This window comes from Ornithodoros turicata, chromosome 2 (genome assembly GCF_037126465.1).
Source record: "Ornithodoros turicata isolate Travis chromosome 2, ASM3712646v1, whole genome shotgun sequence".
Taxonomy (NCBI): Eukaryota; Metazoa; Arthropoda; class Arachnida; order Ixodida; family Argasidae; genus Ornithodoros; species Ornithodoros turicata.
Window position 1 is genome coordinate 72,281,264 of NC_088202.1, and position 20,426 is coordinate 72,301,689.

Genomic DNA, 20,426 nt, shown 5'->3' on the forward strand with positions numbered 1-20,426 from the left:
AACCACCCAAATGACGAGTGTGTTTATCTGCTACTGTTGTTGCTGAGACTCTTCCCATAACATTTCTCCACCGCTTCGTTGATTTTCTTCCGTTCTACTACGCGTGCTTTGCAAGATTGTATGAGTAAATGGCTTCGTAGATCTCGCGCCCACGCAACAGTCTCCGAACTATACAAAAAGACGCATGAAAGGGTCGACAGGTCGAAGGGTGTGTGAGTGACTGACTGAGTGTCTTTGTCACTGTGTTTGGTTTTATTGTAGATAGCCATTTGTGTCTTCCTAAGTGATCTGGAGTAGCCGGCTCTCGACATTACAACGACACTGTACAACGTGGGACCGTGGCGCCCTCTATGAGGCGCGGGCGGAAGCGCTTTTCTGGATGCTTCAGACACTCTTTCGCCGACTCCAGAATCTCCCATCCCCCTTTATACCTCCACTTTACATCTATCGCTGTAAAAGCCTGATGTGCCACCTGGTACCTTCGGAACATTCTGAAGTAACGTCAGATAAGCCTAGTGCGTGCTCTGGTGTCCTCAGAACATCATCACATGACATCACAGGAGCCTACCCGAACGACAAGTGAAATCCACATCGTCTGATGTAAACAACAGGATTCTTAAGGACTCTATAAAATTTCCCGATCCCCCCTTTTTTTTTTTTTTTTTTTGCTGCAAACAGTTTTTCCTGTCGAGAAACTAATATGCTAGAAATTTTTCCGGGCGAAATTACTCCACACTATGAGACGCGCGCGCTTCAAGTTTCTCTTCCGCATTCCTCCTGTCCCACGGGCATTCTCCTGTAGATCGAGCAACTATGCGTGCTGTGCTGCTGTCCCCCGTTACGTCACCGGTGTTGAGCAATGCCAAGCAACGCCCGCCAGCTGTGAATGTGGCGCCTGTATGTCGCACCCACAAGGTCGCAAGGTCTCTGGTGCTAAGGCATTTCTTTCTCATCGTTGCAGGCGTTCGGATAACACGCAATAATGAACTGCTTTTTTGTGTGAATCGTTTGCAGCACTCGCGCTGGCAGGTATGACATGAGGTAAAGCCCTGCACCATCCGCGGATGTAAGCGGATATCTGCAGGAACTTGCGGGTTCGGATGAAATATGAACGCTTGATGTGATCTGCGGATTCGGGTGCCGCCGGATTAGGAGCGAATAGGATGCCGTTGTTAATGGAGCGGATCGGCGGCGGATCGATAAACAGTGAGATTGCGCTACCTCTGACCTCTGGCGTCTCGAGTCCAGGTGCGCGTTCGGTGCCGATCTTGTGTTCCACTCGCAATAAACCCTACCTACTCCGTTTGTTGCAAAATCTGTGTTTGGTGCCGTGTATCCTTTGGTGGCATCATGGACGCCCAGTACCTGGCCTTGCTACACAAGCCAAGCCAAGCCATGTGTTTTCACGAAACGAGAGAGGAAGTCACCCGTGTGGACGAAGTTCGGTGACAGCAGTTTTCGTTATCATTTTTCTTTTTTTTTTTTCTGTGCTGGTAATAAAGTTTATTTCCAGGTAAATTGGCTAGATATATGGAGCCCAGAAACTGAACCATCTCTGTGTCCCGAGGGAGACGCGGATTTTGCGGGTCGGATGCGAATGTAGAAGTTGGTCGCTGTTGCGGATATGGACCGGATGCGGATGTGTTGTGCGCGGATGTGGATGTCAAAAAGCTCAAGGTGCAGGGCTTTAATGTGAGCTGTACTTTGTGGCCGAATGTAACCGTCTTCTGCTCGGCGACCGTTCACAACAAGGAACGCAAGCACCCACCTCCGTGGCTATGAGGTTTTTGCTGCCGAGATACGTGAACCTGTAGCGATTCACCGCAACGTTGTATCGCCGTCATCGATGGAAAGTGTCTAGCGGTTGCCTGGCGTTGCAATTATGTTTACGTATTGGCAATCGGACAACAAAGCAAGTGCGTTGTAAAGTGCGTCTGTGATCTTGGGAAGCTGTCCCCAGTTGTTGCTCGATTTGTTTTTACGCATTATGAATGTAAAAGACTGGATGGCAAAATGTATTGTTTTACCTTGTTTTAACTTGTGTTCTTCAAGCAGCTTCGCCTTTCAAGCGATTCAGATTTACTCTGCATTTCGTGCATGACGGGCTGGCCGTATTTCCTTGCGTCACGGACTCATCGTTTGCCTAAGAATTTGTGTTTTATGAGGTATGCAGTGTTCAGCACGTCGTAAATGTGAACACTTAGCATTAGCAACAACCATGCCTACAGAAACTTAACTGTAGCGCAGGTGAGCTTTTCATAAGCACATAATCGGAATTTAGAGTTCAGTACAGAAAACAAGAGTATTATGCACATCGTATTTATTTCTGATAACTGTTTGTTGTTTAACACAGTTATTGTTCAACCAGGTTTACAATACTATGTAATACATCCATAATCAACCCCCGAGATTGAGCGACCCAAGCAAACGATACGATACCAGCTCGGCTGCTTCGTTGCCACCTTATACTATGGTGTTACATAGGCTAGAAGTCATCAGTTGAGGTACCTAAAATGAGGTAAAAACCGCGGTAGTTACAAAACATGCCCTATTTTCCCATACAAGAAAAAGAAAGAGAAGTAATTGGTAGAATTTCAAATGCAATCCTTTTTGTCTACTGGCAAAAACCTGCTTTTTTCGTAAAAGAACTTTACGATTCGCCACCTGGACAGAGTGTCCTCAGCTGTGCAAGATCCACCGAAGATGTGGGCTCACTTGCATATGTGTCAAGGAGGAGCGCACAATATGCTCAAACAGCTGAAATACCGGCGTGTACCTCAAATAGTGTAATAACTAAAATACATAAGAGCTAATAACTGAAACCGCTAAGTGCTGTGATTTATAACATTAAAACCTGGCATACAACCTTATGCGTGTGGAACCCGGATCAAAGGGCTCTAAGAAACAAATAAACAATTGGTGATCAGCCACACTATGAACATGCTACTGATACAGTGTTTCATGAAAGTAGATATATTCAGCAATAGCAGACACATGCAGGATAGGAATTTTTAGCACCACTAGCTATACATCTACATATACACATTATATCTTGCACATGCGCAATTTTTGTGGATATACAAGCACAGGATGTATTCTAATTTACGCTGCCACACAGCTCATCCAGCAACTGTATGGTACCAATGTTATCAGCGAAAAGGGGTGATGTCCACCAACTATATGTAACGTGAAGTCGCTGCACAGGCATTACAGGATGCCCAGAGCAAGTTGAACTGTAAGTACAGCACTCATTAGTAATGGTTGGTAGGGTAATTTTTGGTAGTGTAAAACAAAGCACAAAGGGTTGTAGTAGGAACAAAATCTCCCGACGACATCATGCATCAAACGTAGGCTTCTTTATTTGAGAGGTGAGCTGCGGAGCATTTACTGGAGTTGTTCTGGCATGTTACCCCGGTGAGAGACTTTAGCTTCCATATTGGCAACTCCAGCAAGACGGACGCCACCTAGCGCTCAAGTTCAGAACTGCTGAAAACAGGTCCCGACGTAGTAAACAGGCACCCTTCGATGGTACGGAAGACATTGCGCGTGTTTTGCGTGCGGCATGTGTCCACATAACAGAAAAAGCGTGTTGAAGGAATTCGGTAGCGTACCGCAGTGTCTATCTGCCAGACGGAAAGCTAAATCAGTATCTTTCCACCACTTCCCACACGGTAACGATCGAAAGTCACCCCGACCAGACACAGCATCGAACAAATCACCGCAAAGCATAAACACATCGCCTTCGCATTGGGAAAACCGTCACCAGAACGATGCTTGTCTGCCCTAAACACTTTCCTGATAAAAATTACATCTTGCCACGTAAGTTTTACTTACACACTTCGTTCAGTGTGCAAATATCGTGGGTGCCCACGCGCACTCCACATCAGTGGAGCTTAGTTGGTTCAACGATGCTATCCCAACACCGTTGAAACCTCAGACAGCACAGCCGGTGACAGGATTCGAACCGATGTCATCTCCCAGTCTCGGCGTGGAAAGCGATCATCCTAACCACTATGCCACGGGAGCTGGTAAACTTTACTTACTGGTAGCAATGAAGCAGTAATGCGGCGACGTGTTTACACTTTTCTGACTGACTAGCTGAGCAATAACAGAAACACTTAATGACCTGTGGAGTTTCACTGCCGCGTGAATCGAGAACACGGCTTCCACGGTATGCGGCTGCTTGCATATGCCCGAAGTTTGCAGGCGAAGTCCGACGCATTTTACATCACGAACTTCATTTTGCGTGATGCCAGCAAGGATGAGGTGTTTTGCTGCCAGCAAACGTTCACCCTCAACAAAACAACGCGACTCGGCCGTACAACCGAGGAACTTCATTATCGCAGAAAGCGTGAGGGTGCCGACGGACCTGTTTTCGGACGCCATTTTGAAAAGTAGCAGCGCCCTCTGTGGTTGTTGGAGTTGCCAATACTTGTGCTGCCCTGATTTGAGAGAAGGAAAAGGCTAACACAGTATGCACCTCCACTTCTGATGAATGCAAATGGACATGGTCCACGTGAGTAAGGGTTATAAGATAAGGAACAAAAGGCTGCACCTCTTAAGAGCAACCTAGCTTATTCAACCGTCAACAAGAAAATGTCCTCCTCAACATCGTATTTGTGACCATTGATAACGTAAACTGGGAGGTGAAAAAAAAAACGCTTTTGAACAATATACAGAGCTAGCCTGAATGGTAGGCAAGACAATGCTGCAAAGAGGAATCTGGAAGGAGGCTGCACAGCATTTGTCTGCTCCGAATAGTGGGTTGCAGTGATGATGATGTCTCACCTCTGGGGCTTCAGGCTCCCTGTAAACATGAAAGCAGATGAGTGAAGAAAAAGGAATGAACACATATGTTCAATACATTACATAAATATTATGTAAAGGTATTGTTTCTAAGATACTGCAAAGCAAAGTCTGTTTTTATCAATAGTGCACCACCTAAGGGTTTGGTAAATTCCATTTTGTCGTTTTTTCACTCTCTCGTCGCGCAGATGAGAATTACCCCTTTTACAGAATCGTGAAATCTGTGATAAGCATTTGGGTCACACGCACTGAGAGATTGGCTTGTTAGCCCCAATAACGAAAAAAGTACTCACACTTTTGCGCCGTTTAGGTTAATGTTTTTTCCCCGCTGTGGACAGGTATTGTGATTGCATTACACCTTGTTTCAAACGACACTGAGCTCAGTATCCAGTTCGTTGAAGAGATTCAGCGTCCCCTTGGTAACCGCAAGCATGAAAATGTTCACTTCAAACACGAGCAGTCGATGGCACCGCCATCTTTCCATTCCGGCCGTCCGATTGCTTTGTGCCATCAGAAGCTGTCCGTCTCGTAACTGGGAAGTATGACATTGGATGCCCCGCGAATATTAATGTGAATTAGGGCACCCAAGCATGCAACATCGTCTCGGCGTGTCGGCGAAAACCAGACGATGCGACCAACGTACGGAAGCTGGCGTCATGGAGATATCCGCTCGCGATGAACGTGCAGAGGACGATGGTATTCCTCTACATGAGCCCCGACCGGCGATGATGGTATGCCACGGAGAGGCGATGACGGTGGCCTATCTCCATGGCCGCGCCGGTGGAACTGAGGCGGGTGCTCCAGGCGCGTGGCCATCTTCGTCGTTGTCCACGGCCCGCTACAGTGATCCCCCCCCCCCTCAGACGCGGAGCGGCGATAAGAAAGATCCAAGAATCACGTCTATACCGGAGGGAGAGAGCAAGAGTGACCGTGGATTACGCGCACTGCTGGACATGTCCACGGGCGGCACAGCACACGTTGCAGGCAGAGGTTGATGAGTGGGGCGGGAGCGGCCGAGATGAGGCTTGCCAGAGATGAACGTTGACGACGTCGAAGTCGTGATCTGGCGTTGGAGTCGTGGCCTGGGGTGCCGCAACCGGCACGGGAGCGAGAGCTCGTAGGGTCCCAGGAAGTGCCGCCAGGTGAGGCTGCGTAGCCGTGAGGACTGCCGAGACGCCGGCTGATGCGTGCCGTGGCGTCGGCTGCCGCGACTGCCGAAACCGGCAGGCGAGCATGTTGCTCAGGTGTCGCGGCCGGCAGTGGGTGCGAGTTGAGATGCAGAAATGAAGAGGGTGGTGAGTGTGCCGGGGGCTATGGACAGCGCAGGTCGGTCCCTGGAAGTCGTGAAGCAATGGTCGATGGGCGGATGGGATGAACAGCGAGCGGTCGGGTCGTTGGGTAGTTGCGGGTCGGTCTATCGGGTCGGTAGCGTGGACGGAAGCGGGACGGGAGCAGTCAGCGTGTTGATCGAGAGGCAGGCAGCGGTCGAGGGATGTCGTCGTGATGAGTCGGAGGCTTCCAGGGAGAGCGTGCCGTGGTATGCTAGTCGATGGTGGACTATTCTCTAGAGAGCTGGCCTAGGATTTTCCCTCTCCCTCGCGCGCCCCGCCCACCCAGAGCGCGCCAATGGGAGGACGCGTGGGCGGAGTCGACTTTCATTGCCATCTGGGGGCAGAGGTTCGAACGTAGACGGAGACGTGCTTTTCGCGATGCTCGTCCACTGGGTCGTTCCATTCACCATGGCCCTGAGTTGGCCCGTGTTCCAGAGATGGCGCTGCTCGATCTGTGAACCCAGAGCCTGTGTGAACCTAGGGACGCGCGTTCCTTGGGACCACGAAAATGGTCGGCGATAAGTACTGTGTCTGAGCGATGCTCGCGTTTGTTTGTTTGTTTGTTTGTTTGTTTTTGCTTTTAATGAACGTTTTATGATGGCTTGCTTTTGCTTTTAATAAACGTTTCATGATCGGCGTCCCTGAGCGATGGCCGCGTTTGTTTGTTTGTTTGTTTTTGCTTTTAATTAACGTTTTATGATGGCTTGTTTTTCCTTTTAATAAACGTTTCATGATCGGCGTCCCTGAGCGATGGCCGCGTTTTTCTTCGTTTTTGCTTTTAATGAACGTTTTATGATGGCTTGTTTTTGCTTTTAATAAACGCTTCATGAACGGCGTTTCTGAGCGATGCCCGCGTTTGTTTGTTTTTGCTTTTAAAGAACGTTTTATGATGGCTTGTTTTTGCTTTTAATAAACGCTTCATGATCGGCGTCTCTGAGCGATGCCCGCGTTTGTTCGTTTTTGCTTTTAATGAATGTTTTATGATGGCTTGCTTTTGCTTTTAATAAACGCTTCATGATCGGCGTCTCTGAGCGATGCCCGCGTTTGTTTGCTTTATTAAACATATGGAACACGCGTTGTTAGAATGATCTTGATAAGACGTCCGCGGAATCGTTGCGCCCGTGTTTGGTTGATAATAGGGCGTTCTTTGGCGTGTGCCTTCCCTTTTATTGAGCATGTCATGCGATTCGTGTGCGATGCGCTCAGAGACGCCGATCATGAAGCGTTTATTAAAAGCGAAAGCATTCATTGAAAGCGTTCATTGAAAGCAAAAACAAAGAACGCGGGCATCGCTCAGAGACGCCGATCATGAAGCGTTTATTAAAAGCAAGAACAAACAAACAAACGCGGGCATCGCTCAGAGACGCCGATCATGAAGCGTTTATTAAAAGCAAAAGCAAGCCATCATAAAACGTTCATTCAAAGCAAAAACAAACAAACGCGAGCATCGCTCAGACACAGTACTTATCGCCGACCATTTTCGTGGTCCGTCCCTAGGCTCACAGATCGAGCAGCGCCATCTCTGGAACACGGGCCAACTCAGGGCCATGGTGAATGAACGACCCAGTGGACGTAGCATCGCGAAAAGCACGTCTCCGTCTACGTTCGAACCTCTGCCCCCAGATGGCAATGAAAGTCGACTCCGCCCACGCGTCCTCCCATTGGCGCGCTCCGGGTGGGCGGGGCGCGCGAGGGATAGGGATAGGGATAGGGATGGTCCTAGGCCAACTCTCTAGAGAATAGTCCAAATACATACAAAGCCTCAATTTGCCTAAGAAATTAACGATGAAAGATGAAAGCTGGGAAGGCGTGTTAGTTTAGCTCAATTGGTAGAGCACTGGACTGGCAATCCAGTAGATGTGGGTTCGAGTCCTACAGCTGGCTAACCTTTTCAGTGGCTTACACCTTTCATCGTTAATTTCTTAGGCAAATTGAGGCTTTGTATGTATTTGTCCCTTCTATGTTGTTCCAGGCTCAGAACATCAGTTCTTTCATGTTCAACAGTTGCCGCCTGCGTCGATCCCATCGTATGAGTGAGCAAAAATGTAAGAGTGAAAGGAGTATGAGTGAGAGAGAGAGTGGCTGGTTTGGTCCCTTCAGATGACGCACCCTGGAAGTCGCTGAAAAGGCGTGTTAGTTTAGCTCAATTGGTAGAGCCCTGGACCGTCAATCCAGAAAATGTTGGTTCGAGTCCTACAGCTGGCTAACCTTTTCAGTGGGTTTCATCTTTCATCATCTTTCATATTTTGTGTGTTGCAGGTGACGCAGAATCAAACTGATTCAAATAAAATATAAAAACACGACATATGTTTGGTTATCAATCACTTGCATGAGCCGGGGCGGGGCCGGCGCGAGATTGGTCTGGGCTATCTTGCTCTCAGCGTACTGCTAACGGCGTCTGGCTAGTTATTGACTACTAAATACGTACTGCTCCCAGCGTCTAGTGCTCCCAGTGTAGAGCAACGTCTGGAGAGCTCCCAGCGTCCTGCTAACAACGTCTGGCTAGGTATGTCATTTGCTAACTACGTACTGCTCCCAGTGTCTAATGCTCCCAGTGTAGGGCAACGTGTAGCAAGAATTACGTGATTGCTCCCAGCGTCTGGCTGGGTATCTCAGTGCTAACTACGTACTGCATGCTCTCAGCGTCCTGCTAGCAACGTCTGGCTAGGTATGTCATTGCTAACTACGCACTGATCCCAGTATAGAGCAACGTGTAGCTAGAATTACGTGATTGCTCCCAGCACCTAGTGCTCCCAGCGTCTGGCTAGGTATCTCAGTGCTACCTACGTACTGCTCCCAATGTCTAGCGCTCCCAGTGTAGTGGCGCGTGTCGATATAGTTACGTCATAGCTCCGAAAGTACAGTTTCTGCACTACTGCACTATACATTTCGGACGCTAAAGGAACACAAGGAACGATTATATATTACTTTCACTAGCAAAATGACATTTCATCACTTCGTAAAATTTGTGAAACTCACCACAAATACTCTGCTGCTTATTTCTATCAGCATGCATCTGATTCAGCACTAATATGGATGAATTTTAACCTTATATTTTTACAAAACGGGCAACAATAAACATTTCATGAAACAATCACCCCAAGGTAAGGGAACTGTACCTGTATAGTCACTTCACTGCTGATATCAGGCTCATTCCTCAAGTGAACTGTCAGTACCTCAGCAAAACACGGGGTGCCCCTGGCAGCTTTGTCCGTTGCGCGCCCTACAAATGCAGCATGTCGTACTTAGAACATTTTCAGAAGTCGAAATGCATAGTAGCAGGTCTAGCACATGCTGTTACATCCGCAATGCTCTAGACAATGGACGATTTCTATGTAACCGTCGCTCCTGCCGGCGAAATGACGTAACACCTAAGTACTAAGTCTTATTTATCTAAGGCTTATTTCTTTTCTTTTTTTTAGGTTATGAAAGGATAACATTTGTTTAGAATGGTATAGCCTGCTCCTGTGGAAGCAAACAACACTTGATGCACCCCAAAAAAGCACATGAAAACTTAAGGCATATTCATAGCATGCCATGTTTTCATGCCAACGATCATGGCCACGCTCACGCTCACACACACTGGGGGGTGACGGAAGAGACGCTTCGGTGTTCGTTCGCTACCTGACTGGTACACAGCACAGCATAAGCAACGAGAATTAGCCGAAGCAGTTACTTGAATTACGGTGCCCGAATTGTCGCTCCCTCTATGAGAGGAAGATGAGAGGTAGCCAGTATTCAAGCACGCTAACTTGAATTGGTACACAACGCTCGTGGTGCCTTCGTTCATGACGAAAATAGAAAAAGAAAACGCTATCTCGCCTACCAAACGGCAGCTCCGGGCGCTGTGTACCGAGAAGGAATACCTAAGCATCTCTTGGGGATGTTATCCTGCGTGTGAGAACCACCACAACACCGTGTGAGAACCATGCGCATGAACACGGAATTGAGAGCCCGATAGCTCAGCGATAGAGCGAAACCGAAATTGTAAACCGTAAATTACTTGAAAAAATCATTACGTGTAAGACGAGTTTTTTTTTTCTGGAATAACTTTTTTATTCTATTTATTTTTTTGCTGAAGGTCCCATTCGCTACGGTGCGGTTGTCGAAATCGTCCCGAGTAAAATTTAAAAGTTAGGAGTTTTATTGAATTCATGACTGCATGTGAATGGGTAGTCAGCTCTCGGCCGATGTCTGAAGGATGTTTACCAAACAGAAAGTTTTTCCATAACGACAACCGCTTCTGAACCCCGTTGTTCGTGAAACACCTGAAATGTTCCCGCCATCAGGGCTTATAATTCCTCCGAACAGGAGTAAAAGCGGATGAAGAATGTGTATGCATGGCACGCACGAAACCATACATCACGCATCAGTTACACAGCTCCCCCCCAAAAAACGACTAGAATAATGATGACAATGCGCGAATAGCTTCTCATACGCGGCCGACAACACCTCGCTTCGACGTTTCAAAACAGACTGATTAATCTGCTGGTTGTTGTCAGAAACCCTTTCAGTTACGTGTAGTGCAATGCTACAGGGATTCCAAGAACGATAGCTTCAAGTATAGGAACGGCAATAGAAAGCTGCCACGGCACTTCTACCTTAGAGGAATTATTCACAAGCATTTGTAATCGCGTGAATTGTTTTGCAACAAGAACGAGATGGCGCGTCAACTCTGCCCCCCCCCCTCGGGTAACGTGTAACAATTCGCTCTTCTTGTCAACATCAGCGTGCACCGAGAACACCATTGGGAGCATCAGGTTCTCCGTCGGTTACATTAAAGAAACTATGAAACGATCTTTTCACGTTTTTTCTTATTGTTTCCGTTTTCATCTAACAAAAGATGGCGGTGGCCCCGAAAAAAAAAAGCTACAACAAAGTAGCTATTCACCAGAAAGAAAACATTTTCTCAATCTAGAACAAAAATTTTACCTTCGTCATGTTAGGAGTAGTCCCGGGAGCTAATTTAAACGGGGCGGCGAAAGGAGTACAGCTGGCGCCGCGCCGTGGCGAGCTCTGCCGCGCGGAGAATAGCGAGCGACTCGACGGAACCACGGCAGAGTCCGAGACACGTCATTGTGACGTGTCACGGAACCGCTGGAGCATGCGCCGTAGGATCCCGCGTATGCGTTTGTAGCGGGCCGTGGACAACGACGAAGATGGCCACGCGCCTGGAGCACCCGCCTCAGTTCCACCGGCGCGGCCATGGAGATAGGCCACCGTCATCGCCTCTCCGTGGCATACCATCATCGCCGGTCGGGGCTCATGTAGAGGAATACCATCGTCCTCTGCATTTGGTGACCCGAACTATGAACATCAAGTTCGGAGCAATTCGGCCCTTCACCACCCCAAATTTCTGACAACACCATCGGACTATTCTCTAGAGAGTTGGCCTAGGACCATCCCTATCCCTATCCCTCGCGCGCCCCGCCCACCCGGAGCGCGCCAATGGGAGGACGCGTGGGCGGAGTCGACTTTCATTGCCATCTGGGGGCAGAGGTTCCAACGTAGACGGAGACGTGCTTTTCGCGATGCTACGTCCACTGGGTCGTTCATTCACCATGGCCCTGAGTTGGCCCGTGTTCCAGAGATGGCGCTGCTCGATCTGTGAGCCTAGGGACGGACGACGAAAATGGTCGGCGATAAGTACTGTGTCTGAGCGATGCTCGCGTTTGTTTGTTTTTGCTTTGAATGAACGTTTTATGATGGCTTGCTTTTGCTTTTAATAAACGCTTCATGATCGGCGTCTCTGAGCGATGCCCGCGTTTGTTTGTTTGTTCTTGCTTTTAATAAACGCTTCATGATCGGCGTCTCTGAGCGATGCCCGCGTTGTTTGTTTTTGCTTTCAATGAACGCTTTCAATGAATGCTTTCGCTTTTAATAAACGCTTCATGATCGGCGTCTCTGAGCGCATCGCACACGAATCGCATGACATGCTCAATAAAAGGGAAGGCACACGCCAAAGAACGCCCTATTATCAACCAAACACGGGCGCAACGATTCCGCGGACGTCTTATCAAGATCATTCTAACAACGCGTGTTCCATATGTTTAATAAAGCAAACAAACGCGGGCATCGCTCAGAGACGCCGATCATGAAGCGTTTATTAAAAGCAAAAGCAAGCCATCATAAAACGTTCATTAAAAGCAAAAACGAACAAACGCGGGCATCGCTCAGAGACGCCGATCATGAAGCGTTTATTAAAAGCAAAAACAAGCCATCATAAAACGTTCTTTAAAAGCAAAAACAAACAAACGCGGGCATCGCTCAGAAACGCCGTTCATGAAGCGTTTATTAAAAGCAAAAACAAGCCATCATAAAACGTTCATTAAAAGCAAAAACAAAGAAAAACGCGGCCATCGCTCAGGGACGCCGATCATGAAACGTTTATTAAAAGGAAAAACAAGCCATCATAAAACGTTAATTAAAAGCAAAAACAAACAAACAAACAAACGCGGCCATCGCTCAGGGACGCCGATCATGAAACGTTTATTAAAAGCAAAAGCAAGCCATCATAAAACGTTCATTAAAAGCAAAAACAAACAAACAAACAAACAAACAAACGCGAGCATCGCTCAGACACAGTACTTATCGCCGACCATTTTCGTGGTCCCAAGGAACGCGCGTCCCTAGGTTCACACAGGCTCTGGGTTCACAGATCGAGCAGCGCCATCTCTGGAACACGGGCCAACTCAGGGCCATGGTGAATGGAACGACCCAGTGGACGAGCATCGCGAAAAGCACGTCTCCGTCTACGTTCGAACCTCTGCCCCCAGATGGCAATGAAAGTCGACTCCGCCCACGCGTCCTCCCATTGGCGCGCTCTGGGTGGGCGGGGCGCGCGAGGGAGAGGGAAAATCCTAGGCCAGCTCTCTAGAGAATAGTCGTCGTATGAATGTGTGTATGAGTGAGCAAAAATGTAAGCGTGAAAGGAGGATGAGTGAGAGAGAGTGGCTGGTTTGTCCCTTCAGATGACGGACCCTGGAAGTCGCTGAGAAGGCGTGTTAGTTTAGCTCAATTGGTAGAGCCCTGGACCGGCAATCCAGAAGATGTGGGTTCGAGTCCTACAGCTGGCTAACCTTTTCAGTGGCTTTCATCTTTCATCGTTAATTTCTTAGGCAAATCGAGGCTATGTATGTATTTGTCCCTTCTATGTTGTTCCAGCCTCAGAACATCAGTTCTTTCATGTTCAACAGTTGCCGCCTGCGTCAATCCCGTCGTATGAATGTGTATATGAGTGAGCAAAAATGTAATAGTGAAAGGAGGATGAGTGAGAGAGAGTGGCTGGTTTGTCTCTTCAGATGACGCACCGTGGAAGTCGCTGAGAAGGCGTGTTAGTTTAGCTCAATTGGCAGAGCCCTGGACCGGCAATCCAGAAGATGTGGGTTCGAGTCGTACAGCTGGCTAACCTTTTCAGTGGCTTTCATCTTACATCGTTAATTTCTTAGGCAAATTGAGGCTTTGTATGTATTTGTCCCCTCTATCTTGTTCCAGCCTCAGAACATCAGTTCTTTCCTACACAAAATATTGCAATTACTACAGAATGACATATATATATATAAGGATGCGTCACATCTGTTACACAATGCAGCACACACACTGTCGCATAATGATATTTGTAAGAACACACCTCACACAAAACATTGTTCCGCGAGGGCACACAATGTATGCACACACGCAACCATAGTGTATAGAGTAATAATCGACTGACCTTTAGTGGTGAAGGACTCTGAACTGCTGTGCTTCATGCATCAATGTAGTCCTCTGAACGGCTGTGCTTCATACATCCATGTAGTCCTCCGAGATGCTGTGCCTCATGCATCCATGCACACCTCTCAATTTGATATACCACACAATCCACACGGCATCACTGAAAAGAACAGAGAATGTAACAAGATTTGAAGACAACAGTAGGACGCACCACTTTGACAGGAGTTCTGAGGAGAACACTTCGACAACAATCTTGAGGAAAAGCATACCACATTGTGGTCGCCGGAAAAAAACTTCGCTGGAGTACCCCTGTCGCAAAACAAGGTTTTGAATCAATTATCTTGACTCGTGTATCTCTTTCTGTTACGACTTGTTGTTACGACTTGTTGCGACAAGTTGCCGACAGACACCGAGCTTGCTACTTGTACAGCGGGCAAGGTGTCTCGTAGTCAAGACACTCCAAGAAGAGCTCTCTTCAAGTGCTGACCATTTTTTCCTTGCAAGATGGGAAGGCCAATATTAAGGCCAATAGAATTGCAATATTAAAGCCTGATCACCACATTATCCACTATAACCACTGATGAGGCACTAAAGTAATCTCAGCGCGTGCTATAGACCCAAGTATTTCACCTCGGCCGTCCGCTGGAACAGAAAGTGATCGCTGAAAGAGCGATGGTGACGTCGATATCTCCGCCTTGGCTTAACGTCACAGAAAACTTCATGCAGATGTTGGCAAACCCTTATCGCGGTATGTTTCACGATCTTTCCTTTGTTTTTCTTTCTTCTTCCTTTCGTTCTTTCATGTGTTCGCAGTCGCTTGCCGTGTGAGTCATTTCATACTGCCGATCACGGCTCTCTCCCTTCCCCGGTACGATAAGCGCTGATAGTGGTGAAGCCCAAACCTCATTGCAAGGAAAAAACAAAAAACAAAACAAAGATAGTGAAATATCACGTTTTTTTGTGACGCTAAGTGAGGGCGGGGATATCGACCTCACCGTCGCTCTTTTGGCGATCGCTTGAGGTGCGCAACAGACGGCAGAGCTCAAATAATTAGGTCTGTGGCGCGCGCATCGATTACTTTCGTGCTTCGTCAGTGGTTTGAGCGCATCGTGTGAAGCGGAGGCTTTAAAATTACAATTGCAATCTGCACCCTAAAGCCAATAATTAAAAAAGTTGATCAAAATATCTCTGTTAATTAGTCCCCTAATTGAGAATAAATACGGCTTCCTAGTAGGAGCCCGGTCGAGTAATCCAATGGCGAAAGTAAAAGCAACTCCACTTTTTATGAAAATTTGTTGCAGATAAAAGGAAACACCCTGTATATAGAGCACAGCATTTCATTTACCATGGGACGGTGGTGGTGCTGGTGAAAGGGCTCGCCGTTGTCGGGCTCACAGAGGTGGGCAACGTCACGACTGACGCCCTGGGGGAATGTGCGGCCATGGGACGGTGATTCTATTTGACCCGTGGGGGGGATTATTCGGAGCAAATCATTTGGCCGTCCTCTTTCTCCTTTCTCAAGGTCATTTGTCTTCCTTTTACAAGGTGTTCTTCATAAAACTGAGGTGGGGGTGCGACGATTCATGTAATATATCTCTCACGGTTTTGTGGCTACAGCGGATGAAAACAATAAACAATACTGTCGAAACGGTTCATTTAGCCCCGTTCACGTTATAGGCAACGTCTTCTGAAGCGTAATAATTTTGAGGACGGTTGTTCTGCGTGAACGGCTTTGTGTTCGAAATATTACCAATTTCCAATATTACAGCTAGAAAACTCAAGGTTTTCTCCACTCCCTGACACCTGATTGATTTTTCTTTGCGTCTAGAGTCAAATCCTGACACCTGTATTCCCCCCACCTTACCGGAGCTGAATGACTTGAGGGGCCCGCCTCCGTTGAGGGGATAGCCGCTGAGGCCTGAAAGAACATGTAAGATGAAAGCTAGGCGAGTGGACCACAAGCTAATACACTTTGGCGCACTGCCAAACGCGTACGAAATGTGATAAGCATTGCAGCAGACGAAGGGCGGTCCCTCCGCTGTGATCGTACATGATTTGCGTGCGATCCAACGGCAAACCCTGCCATAAGTTGCCATGGGCCTCGTGCAGAAACGCGGGTTTCGCCCACAAACGCGTTCACTTCTTGTTAAAGTGTCACTCCGGGCTCAAAAAACAGCATTACTTTTATTTAGTCCATGAAAAGAAGGTGCCTCAAAGATTCCATACGCGAAATTTCAATCCTGTTTACGAATGCTGTGCATTGCTGTCAATTTTTCAAGATCTGCTGAGCCTCCACAAGTTTCGATGGAGCGAGTGACGTAATCATAAGAAAATGGGAGAGATGTCTTCTCCCTCCTTTGTGTTTTCACGAAGGTCCGAGCTCCCCACCAGCCGCCGGCTCTAGCGAAACGCACCGCCTCCAAAATATTGTCGCCACCGGCGCAGCCGATCTGAAGATCTCTAATTGGCCGCGTGATATATGAGTAAATATTTGGAAGCTCATTGGTCTCCGTGAATTGACGTCAGTTTTACTTCACGCTGATTGGGTGAGAGTCATTTGATTGAAGCGCGGGGATCCGAACGGTCGGTCGAACGGAGAAGAAAGAAAAACGACGGAGGAGACATCATGGCTGTCCGGCCCAGCGTCTTCTCTCGGACTGCAACCGTTGTGCTTGCAAACGCTAGCGGGTAGTTTCGATGGAGTTTTGAGTGCTTCAGATTTCGATTGTGGCCAACAGTTAATGTGGAAACGGAATGGCAAATCCAATTGATCATCACAACAGCGAAAAGACGAACATGGTAGGGAATCGATGCATTTCCAAACGACGCAGAAATCGTTCGTGCGACGTGAGGAAGTCTGAAGTCCTTCCGATGTCCCGCAGGTCAACGGTAAGACAAGTTTGGTTACTTCTTGTTACCGAAGGAAGTAATGCAGGTTTATTGTGTGAAGTGTATTACGTACAACATTTACGAGTCACTCCGTACATTACGTTAAAGGCGTTTTGCAGTTCAGTGCGTTGTCGTAACTTGTGCGTTTCGGATATGCCGCTAATTAAATTATATGAATAGTTATGGTATGGTTTCTCCTCATGCATGTCGCAGCCGTTCAGTCACAGTGATCTACGAACGTTTGCGACAAGTGTGCTTTGGTGTTCAAATACGAAATCAACATCGACTGCCAATTCATAACAGTGATTTTCGTTCAGAGTTACGCATCATCAATAAATTGTTTTTATTTCATTTTCTGTTCTCGGCATCGGCAACAACGACACACATGGCCCAGCTGTTTTCGGAAATTGTAAACCTGTACACATTGGGTGTGCGAACTGCGGTTGGCTTTTGAACTGCTCTTTGGTGTCCAAGCACCTAAAGCTCCAGTGAAGCCTGTTACAAGACGTGAAAAGATATGTACTGTAACTTTTTCTAAAGCGTTCGCGAGGACGAATAAACTTGCTTGATCAACCGCCATCGCTTTTTGTTTCTCTACTTTGGAACAACATATGCGTTACTCTCAGCAAGAGCTGAAGAAAAACAGACGAAGCTGAGACTGTGGGGAGGGGGGACGAGAAGAGGCAGACGAAAAACCCGAGGAGAGAAGGGAAAGGAGGTTGAGAAAGGAGGTCGGTCTGCGCATGCGCACTTGACCCCAACTTTCTTCCCGCGCTGCTGATCTGGGCCCCTGTGAGTGGCTCCTGGAGATCACGTGGTTTGGGCGCCCGCCATTTTCCCTGGACCATTGCGTCTATGGGAGCTTCCGGCGAACGCCCCCACCCCGGAAGCCACGAGCGAACAACGTTCCCAGATGAGAGCCGGGCGCTCCGTCGGACCTAACATGACATCACAGTTGTGAAAAATAAAAATTACTTTTCACAAGCTTTCGTGTCACGTAAAGCCAAATTATTTTGCAGGAGTGTAAAGTGAGACAAGAAGATTTTAGTAACGTAACTTTGGTAGGATTCTGAAGAGACGAGATTTAGTCCGTAGCAGGGTTGGGCAGTAATACCCACATTTTGTATTATAATACTAACACATACCCACCCAGGCAGCACAAACCCTCGGGAAAAGAATGGGACCGCAATTGGGGCTTCGGCTTCTTAACGGGCGATAGTGCCCGACTGGTTACCAGTGGTGTGGGAACTGAGGAGGTAGAACATAAGAGAAGATAAGGAAGTCCCCCGACAGTGCTCTGACCATTTCCCGCTCTTGTCTCCTTTTGGCCATGTAAACAATGATATAGGATCGCTCCCCGATGCTGATCTGATCACTTCACGATAATCAGTCACGTGACCGGGGTGCAGCAACGGATTTCTCTTCCCAGACTGTCAGGCGCCCAGTGATGCAATCACGTAACCGACAGTTTCGAATCTGGCCAATGATGTTCCTCGATCATCCAGCCGTGTTTGCATTGTCGGAGTCCCCGTCGCTTTCGCTGCGAAAAACGAATGTATCCGGCCGTGCTCCCGAAACTCTCGAGGAATTCCAACATTTTCAAGCGATTCATCGAGTGGTAAGTGCTATTTTCAGAGCCGTTGAAAAAGAAATCGAACCATCACGGACCTCCCGCCATAATCTGGACGGGAGGTCCAACGTCTCTATGACACTTACCACAGGTCAACAGGTCCCCGTCAGCCCTTCCAAACGCCAACGGGTAGGGAGCCCTTCCTCTGGTGATCCCAACATTCCACAGATCGTGAATGTTCCCGACAACACCATGGACACTTCGGCACCGCCAGCTCCTCAGCAGACAGATGCGATGAACGATAGCAACCTTGCCACTTCACTTCATGACCCGTTCACCACTGTCACCTACAAGAAGAACCGAGCCGGCGGTATTCCCATACTGTTTCGACCAGCAACTACTGACTACTCCTTCTGGAAGGTGAATCCTAATGCGGTCGCTAGTGAGATACGCCTGCTAACCCAACAACAGGTTATGCACCACCGTTTCCACCGAGATGGTTCTCTCTTCGTCTCCGTACGGTCCGAAGCAGCCGCCCGCAACCTTTTGTCTGCTAAGTGCTTAGCTGGCATTCCGGTGATACCATCCATACCCCAATCGTACGCCAGAAATATGGGCAAGATATATGATGTCCCAAGAGAGTATTCGAACGACGACCTCGTGCTCTATCTTAAAGACGCAGGGGTTTTATCAGCACGGCGACAGGTTCGGCATTCCCTAGCAGAAGATGGCAGTGATGTGTTCACCCCGTTACGGAGCGTTATCCTGACTTTTGAACCTACAATCCGTCTTCCTCCCCGAATTGCCCTTGGGTTTCAGACCTTCACAGTCCAAGAGTACATAGAAGGCCCCATACAGTGTTATAACTGCCAACGATTTGGCCATATTGCACGAAATTGCCGAGGTTCTACACGGTGTGGCATCTGCGCCGGACCTCACCGGAGATCAGACTGCAACAATAAAAGAGGGCCAAAGTGTGCTAACTGCAAATCCAGCCATCCCGCATCATTTTCTTTATGTCCTGTCAAGACCGCCGCCACCAAGAGGCACCAAGACCGAACCCTACGACTTCCGTCTGACGCTCCTAGGGATGCTAGTGCCACACTCCCGTCTCGTACAAATGCACAAGAATTTCCTGCACTACCCCCTCGATCTGCACCAGGTAAACGAGGGTCGCTGAACACAGTCGCGGCTACGCCTATCACAAGCGCACCGCCTCCTCGTCCATCAAGACAGATTACAAACACTTACGCCAGTGTGACGGAACCAGCACCCTCATCAGCCCCCCGATATATGCCTCCTCTGGGACTCTTCTCAACGGTACTCGCTGTCCTTAAGGCCATTGTCTCTGCTTTTCCTGGTGCGTCGCAACTGCCCGAGGTTCAAGCGCTTCTGGCACTGGAGGCATTATCTTCGCATCAGCATGACGGAATTGTATAAAAACGCCCTGGCCATGCAGTGGAATCCTCGAAGCCTGCGTAACAAGCTCCCAGATTTTAAATTACATCTCCAACAGTACAAGTTCCCTTTCATAGCTATATGCGAACACGGCATGGATTGTACACATCGTGTTAGTGGATACACAATCTATCGCTCTCATCATTCCCCTGAGAGTAGAGCAGCGCTATACGTTCGCAATGACCTCGTTGCTGCACCCATCGGCTCAGTTTGCCATCGCTCTTATGATTACGTCACATGCAGGATCCGCCTTGGCCCCATGCTGTTAACGGTCGTCAGTATCTATATCCGTCCCGCGGTACAGGTCCCGTGGAGTGACCTGGAACGCTTACTTGGTTCTCTGGAAGCCCCGGCGCTTGTGCTAGGGGACTTCAATGCACATCACTCGGCCTGGGGAAGCCGAAGGACGGACAGTAGGGGAAGGAGGTTGTTAGAGGCAATGGAGAATAATAACATGTGCCTGCTGAACAACCGCGAGCCCACTTACATGCGATCCCCAATGTCACTTGATGTACTGGACCTCTCGTGGTCCTCAACCGACATAATTCGCCACTTGTCGTGCGCTACGGACGTCGACACTAGAGGTAGCGATCATTTTCCTCTATATATTTCGCACGACAGACTGCCCCTCTCAGCAACTGCTGGACTGATTTCTTTCACAA

The 20,426-nt window shown here is 48.2% G+C and overlaps 1 non-coding gene across 1 annotated transcript; it reads left to right on the forward strand.

Moving 5' to 3' along the window:
- The first annotated feature begins 7,948 nt into the window (after positions 1-7,948).
- Positions 7,949-8,021, forward strand: Trnaa-ggc (transfer RNA alanine (anticodon GGC)). Its single transcript has one exon. It is a non-coding gene; the product is annotated as a tRNA-Ala (tRNA).
- Positions 8,022-20,426: the final 12,405 nt, after the last annotated feature.